Source organism: Vicugna pacos, chromosome 13, assembly GCF_048564905.1.
Source record: "Vicugna pacos chromosome 13, VicPac4, whole genome shotgun sequence".
Taxonomy (NCBI): domain Eukaryota; kingdom Metazoa; phylum Chordata; class Mammalia; order Artiodactyla; family Camelidae; genus Vicugna; species Vicugna pacos.
Window position 1 is genome coordinate 27,761,013 of NC_132999.1, and position 5,597 is coordinate 27,766,609.

The following is a 5,597-nucleotide window of genomic DNA, read 5'->3' on the forward strand; positions in this document are numbered from 1 at the left end:
GAAACATTTGAAAAAAAATCAAGGTATTTCACTTAATTTAAAATAATGACTTACATCATAGTGACCTGGACTAGAGACTCTGGCGTCAGACTGCCTGAGCCACTTAGTAGCTATGTGACCTTGTGCAAGATGCTTCTCACACCCCTTGTGCTTCCTCATCGGTAAAACGGGGACAGCAGTGCCTGCTCACAGAGGTGCCTGGGAAGTGGCAGCTGCCGTTATAGAGGGCCAGTTAGCCCCCTGCACACAGCAAGTGGGTGGGTGGTGCACGTGAGCCAACACAGCGGGGTGGCATCTTTGGGCTCCCTCGTTCAGGCACCATCTCAGTGTGGGGATGGTGTCCATTCCTGTTAAGCTGGCAGCTCCCAAGACTGCTAGTGAGCTTCCATGGTTAAAGCTTAATTGCCTTTGGCTAATTAAAACCGTGTCAGCTGGGAGAGTGAGGTGGCGGTGCTTACCCATTAGTGGTAACTGAGGACGCCTCATGTCCAAGGATAGGACTTGTCCAGCACACCCAGAAAGCTCTGGGCTGACGGGAGCGCCATGGGCAGGGTATCGGGCACTGTGGGGATCCATCTGTGGGCCCTAGCAGGAGTTTCTACAGACTGGATCCTCTGCCCAGGCAGACAGGTCCGGGACGTTGCAGGTCACAGTGAGCACCAAGTCTACCATAACCTCGGAGTGAGCCGGCAAGGGCCTTTGGATTTATTGCCAACCTGTTACTATTGCTGTCTGAGGGGCTTCAGGGAGGTCCTGAGCTCAAATTCTGGCCCCATGCTTCTCTAGTTAGCTGATGTTGCAAGTTACCCTCTTTAATGTCACTTTTCTTATCAGTAAAGTGGTGCTGTGAAGCTGCTCACCTCCAGAGATGTTGCGAGGATTAAGTGAGCCAGTCCATGTGAAACACCTGGAATGCTACCTGGCACTGCCCAAGTGCTCCAAAGGTGGCGGCTGTTACTCCAAGCCAGGCCAGCATGTGCACTACCCGTGAAAGATGCCCTTTCAAGGTTCCTCACCTTTGCTCGAAGGCCCTCCCACCTCACCCCACCCCCCCACCAGTCCCTTCTTCAGCTTCATGGCCCACATCCATCATGTGTGGTGGCTCCCCCCACCCCCGATCTGTTCAGAATTCATCATTCCTCTGTGTCATAGTCAGTAATTGTTGTGCACCGACTATCTGCTGCGCAGGTGCTGTGTTAGGTCCTGGCAGTACAAAATGCACAGTTCAGGGTCCCTGACCCAGTTTTCAGAGAAGCAGGAGCAACCATCGGGTAATCAATCACAGTGCAGTGTGCTAAGTGTAGGGATGCAGGTGTCATGGGATGTGTGGATAAGGGGCCAGGAGGACTCACTGGAGGAGTTAGCCAGGCCTGATTGAAAACTAGGTGTGATGTAGTAAAGGGGGGAACCTTGGGGGTGGAGGAATGGGAACAAGTGGGAGTATATCTTCTAGACAGAGGGAACAGAATGTGCAAAGGTCCAAAGCGAAGAGCATGGCAAGATTGGAGAATAAAAAATGTGTCATAGATTAAACATTTGGTCTGAGACAGGCTGTGTTCCATTGCTACACATAGATTAATTCATTTAATCCTCACAGCACCTGCGTAAAGTAGGTGCTGTTTTGCTCCTCACGTTGCAGACGGGGAAACTAAGGCACAGTGCCCTGGGCCACTCAGCTAGTGAGTTGTGGGGCTGGAGTTGGAAGGCAGGCAGCCTGGCTCCAGAGCTGATGGTCTCGCCACTGCACCCACCTGCCCCACAGCAGAACTGTGTCCGGGATGGCTGGGCTAAGGAGCCTGGAAATGGAGGGAACCGAGGAGGTGGTAGGGGACTTGACTCTGAAGGGCCTTGAATGCCACACCAAGAGTGTTATGAGGGAATGGGGAGAGAAGGTGTGGACAGACTTGCTTGTTGTGGCTGGTTTCTCTTTGCGGAGCAGTTCCAGCCCAGACTTAGGTTTATGATGCCTACTCAACAGCGTGACCCTGAAGGCAGGGGATGCCTGATGCTCTTTGGCCTTGATGCCCTGCCCTTGGTGCCAGTTAAATGTTTGTAAAGCAAACCGAATAAAAGGAACACAGGAGAGGAGGCAGGTGGGCTCTGGAGGGAGATGCTTGGGTTCAGATCCTGGCTCTGACACTCACTGGTGAGGCTACCTGCCCCCATCTTCTTATTTATAAAATCAGGTCATAGACCTGAAAATGTGGCTGCTAAGTGAAATGAGAGAATTCAGGTACACGGTTTGTGCAGTGCCAGAACTCAGTGTTGACAGCCAGTCATCTCCCTGCCTGTTCTTGTGCACCTGCCAGCAGTGTTTCATCAGGGTGGCTTAAGGGGGTTTTGTCCCTTCACTCAATTCTCCAGCTGCCACCCCAAGTCCAGAGGTAACCAGAGTGGAGGGTCCCCTCCATCCCTGACTCTGGCCTTGGGAAGGGCCACACTCCTCTTGCAGGGGAGGAGGGGCCCTGGGATGGTGTGAAAGGCTCCGCCTCAAGTCCAGGATGCCTAGGATGCTGGTTTCTTGGCTGTGCCCTTGTCTCCCCTTCTCTGGGCCTAAGTTTCCTCATCTGTAAAATGAGGTGGGGGAGGGTTAAGTCCTTGTGGGGAGCTCTGACTCGGCTCTGCTAGAGTTCCATGCTCGGGCAGGTGGCCAGAGAGGCATTGCATGAGGGCCAGGCCCATAGGCCCCACTACACACATCCACCTCCAGGGCCACCTGTCCCCAAGCTCTCAGGCCCCGCCCTAAGAAAAGGAGTGCCTAGGGCCCTTCCCCCATACTCCTGGCTGTGCTCAGCTGGGCTGGGCCGCCCACCACTGCAGGCAGGCAAGGCTGGACCTGGCCTTGCACTCCACAAGGGGGTGTAGGCACACGTGCCAGGCCTGTGGGCCCCACGGGGCCCCCTGCTCCTCACCCCAGCCAACTTATCCTAACTTCCATGGGCCACTCCTAAGTCTGAGCCAGATGCACCCTCCTGGCAACCCATTGAGGATGGCAGAGCCATAGGCTGGGGAGGCCAGGAGACTTCCTGGAGGAGGTATAAGGTGACGATGTTGGGCATGAGCCTGGGAACGCCTTTGTTGATGCTTGTGTCTGGGCAAGTGGGGCCCTGGGACAGGACTCTGGCTTTCCTTTTTTTTTTTTCCCTAATTTTAAAAAATTGAAGTATAGTTGATTTACAATGGTGTTAGTTTCTGGTGTACAGCAAAGTGATTCAGTTTTATACACACACACACATTTTTTTGCATTGTGGTTTATTACAGGATACTGAGTATAGTTCCCTGTGCTATACAGTTAAGACCTTGTTGTTTATCTACTTTATATATAGTAGTGTGTCTCTGCTAATCCCAAGCTGTTAATTTCTCCCTCTCCCACCCTCTTTCCCTTTGGTAACCGTGTTTTCTTTGTGAGTTTGTTTCTGTTTTGTAAATAAGTGCATTTCTTATTTTAGATTCCATATTATAAGTGATATATGGTATTTGTCTTTCTGAGTTACTTCACTTAGTATGATAATCTCTAGGTCCATCCATATTGCTATAAATGGCATTATTTCATTGTTTTTTACGGCTGTGGCTTTTTTCTTCTTTTTTTCTCATTCATTAGTTTCCTCCTTCATTCTTCCATCCACTCATCAGCACACACCCTGAGTTCCCACTGTGTGTCAGGCCTGGACACTGACAGTCCCCACCTGGCCCCTGCCTACTAAGAGCTCGCCCTCTGGAAGGTTTATTGCAGCCTCTCTCTCAGCATTAGTGACAGTTGGGGCCAGACAATTCCGTGTTGTGGGGACAGTCCTGTGCACTGTAGGATGGTCAGCAGCATCCCTGGCCTGTACCGACTAGGTGTCTGTAGCACTCCACCAAGTTGTGACAACCAAAAATGTCTCCAGATAATGGGAAGTGCCCCCTTGGATGCAGAGCTACACCTGGTTGAGAGTCACTGGTCTAGTGCTACCAGTCTGCATGGGTGTGCCCCTGGGTATAGCTGAGTTAAGACCTGGTTATTGAATAATTACATGCCGGGCACTGCACTGAGCACTTTGCACACAGTATCTGCATAAAAGGGCTTCAGACACCTGAGAGGGGAACAGGGAATCATTTTACAGATGGAGTAGGCTCCGCACACAGTCCCTCAGTCACAGTCAAAGCAAGTCAGCATCACCAGGATCCTACCTGTGGTCTAACAGCCTGCCATTCCAAGTCCCTTCCTCCTCTATCCCACCCCAGCCAGAGCAGGGCAGGGCCTGAAGAGAAGGCGGGGCAGAAGCGGCTGAGGACCTGGCTGCCACGAGTCTTAAGAAAGGGCTGGGTGACGGGGAGGAAGGTCACATAAGGACCATTCTCAGGTGCATATACTTTTGAATGTACAATTTGCCCTCATCTGACATCTCACCCCAGCTCACAGTGTCCAGAAGGGGGCAGGGTAACTAGTCTGTGTTGCAGATGAATACGGCGGCAACTTGGAACCTGCTTTGTCCCATGCGAGCGTGGTGGCTGCTGCAGGAAAACCTGCAGCACCTGTTAAGATTGCTGTGAGCCAAACGTGAGCCTCATGCACAAAATGCCGAGTCTAGCTGGTAAGTGAGAGAGGATGGCCTCAGCATGGCCTAAGCCAGGCTTAGGATGGAGGCTGGACTTCAGCTTCCCGGCCGCAGGCAGGGGCCTGCACCTGGAAGAAAAGCTGCCTGGTTCTCTGTGAGTATTCCACAGCAAACTGCCCTTCAAAGACACAGCACCAAACCCCAAAGGAGTCTATCTTAAGGACAGCAGCTGGTTTCAGTTTAATGATGTATTAGTTAGCTTTGCTAGTAACAAACAACCCCCAGATCTCAGTGCTTATTACTACAACAAACTTTACTTTCTCATTCATGTTAGTCAGTGGCTGCAGGCCAGCTGCTTTAGCTCTGCTCCACGTGTCTTAGCATCCGGCAGCCAGGCTGAAGGAACAGCCCCTCTCTGGGAAACATGTTCTCCTGGCAGAGGGAAAAGAGCAGGAGCCCACCACACAATGACTCTGCAAGCTCTGTCTGGACACGTCCACTCACATCCTTTTGCATCAGGAGCAAGGAAGTACACTCCTCCCTGGGGAACGGGGTGAGCACTGCAAGGTAAGGACAGACAAAACCCTCCAGGAAGGAAGAAGCAAATTGCTGCAGCAAAAATACCACCTATGACAACGACTCAACACGCAAAAAGATTTTCCAGTTTAAAAGGCACAAAATCCTAAAATGTGAAAACTGGAGAGGAACTCAGAGTCCACTATCCCAAGTATGTCACAGTTCTCCATGCTGCAAAGATGAGGAAAAGTGACCCCAGTTTGTAGGTCTTTACAGATGCAGAAAGAGGGCCCGGTTTTCCGGGCCCCATCTCACCCCACGGCATCCCCACAGAGCAGCCCTCTGTGCTTATGAAATAACAGGAGGCCCGAACCTCTCAGCTTTAATACCTTACAATTACACACATGGTTTGTGTATACGTGAGGCCTCTGACTCCACAAAGGTTCAGAACCATGTCACTGGATCCTGAGTCAGCATCCTCTGGCCAGTGTGCTTCTCAGGTCAGTTGCTGTGTGCTGGTCCCTACAGAGATGGAGGCTGGTG